This window comes from Aplysia californica, unplaced genomic scaffold (assembly GCF_000002075.1).
Source record: "Aplysia californica isolate F4 #8 unplaced genomic scaffold, AplCal3.0 scaffold00039, whole genome shotgun sequence".
Taxonomy (NCBI): Eukaryota; Metazoa; Mollusca; class Gastropoda; order Aplysiida; family Aplysiidae; genus Aplysia; species Aplysia californica.
The window spans coordinates 22,922-24,491 of NW_004797309.1; the positions used below are offsets into that span (position 1 = coordinate 22,922).

At 43.1% G+C, this 1,570-nt stretch overlaps 1 long non-coding RNA gene across 1 annotated transcript in view; it reads right to left on the reverse strand.

Moving 5' to 3' along the window:
• Nucleotides 1-1,215, reverse strand: part of LOC118479201 — a 13,828-nt gene extending 12,613 nt beyond the window's left edge. The window contains exon 1 of the long non-coding RNA XR_004859545.1: nucleotides 504-1,215. This is a non-coding gene — a long non-coding RNA (uncharacterized LOC118479201). The remainder of the gene's footprint in view (nucleotides 1-503) is intronic.
• Between the last annotated feature and the right edge of the window lie 355 nt (nucleotides 1,216-1,570).

Consider the following 1,570-nt stretch of genomic DNA (forward strand, 5'->3'; position numbering starts at 1 on the left):
ATAGACAAGTAGACAGAGATAGTGAAAGAGAGAAAAAAAATTCTTTAGTATAACCAAAAAAAAAAAAGAAGTGAAAGATGTAAACAAAGAAGGGTTGAAAAAATTGCAAAGAAAGGAATAGAGCTGGAATGAAGAAGACGATAAGCTTACACAAAAATAAAACACTATTATTTTGAAAGAGAAGAGATTGAGGCGAAGGATGGTGGGAACAATGCAAGATGATTTGGCAGAATAAGAATTGTTGAACGTTTGAAAGTTTGAAAGTTTCAGCTGATGGATTAAGTGACTAACAGACATGGAATTCTACCAAGCAAGCTGCCCAAAAGGGATAGATTATAGTATGGGAAGACAAGCATACGGTCATGATCAGTAATAACCAGATGAGAGGAAGAAAAGGCAGATCGCATAATATTCTACTACAAAATGGGTTTTTAAGTAAAACAAAGCAATTTATGAAAATGAAATAAAAGAAAGATTTTCCTTGTAACCAAGTATCTACTCACTGGTGATTGGGGCCTCCAGGGCCATGATTTCAGTCCTGGAGGGCGAAATGGTGAAGATATCACTCAGTGAGGGCGTACAGAAATTCACGAGAGGATCCAACTCCAAAGACTTATTACAAAAATCCGTTTTTAGCTCCGTGTACGAATGAATAATTGAGGTGGAGACTAATCTTCTCCTCTCTCTTTTCCGCACTGGAAAGGAAGAAGGCTGATAGAGTCACGAGTCGAAGAAAGCCAATTGAATATACAACTCGGGAAGGTATTGTCGTTGTGTAGGAAGAAAATCCAGAGAGAGAAACGTGCAAGAGCAAAATACAAGTAACTAGAGCTCCCGCCTCTACACACTCGCCTTTCTATCGGGTTTCCAGCAACAGACGTCTGGAAGCACCGAAGCGAGAGGGGTGGAAGAGGAAAACTCGAGGGAGATTGACGCGCGCTGATTGGACCGCTAGAGCAGACAGGGTGGCACGTGGCCTTATCAATAAACCCGAGTGGGCGGGGCGAAGGCGGGGTCGGCAGTCGTGCGGAAGCTCGGAAGAAGACCGCTATTCGTCGCTCGTCATGGCTCGCGAGCGGTTATCAACAATCACCCATCTCGGCTGATCAAGAAGCGAGGGTTTCTCGAGACCGGCTTGGAGGAGCGCGACAGCATCTTGTCGATGTAAGGGAGGCAGTGACAAGGTAGCAAACAGATAACCAGCTGACTGACAGCACTGAGGTGTGAGAACGAGAGCCAGACCCACTTGTGTGTTATTTACGCCCACCTTTAGTCTAGATTTTCCTTTTCCCCACCCCAACCACAGCCCATCCAACAAGAATTAAGAAGAATTGATTAATAGTAACTTATTACAAATAATTCCTGTACTATGATGTATGGTACCCCGACTTGACACACGCTACGATGCAGCTACTAATCTTATGTTTGTTCTAGTCTGGTCAAGTTCATATCAATATTGTCACGAGTATTCAAGATCACATTCGTACACCGCATTATATATACATGTAAATACAAATGCTTCTGTTCAGTTCTCTCTCTCTCTCTCTCTCTCTCTCTCTCTCTCTCTCTC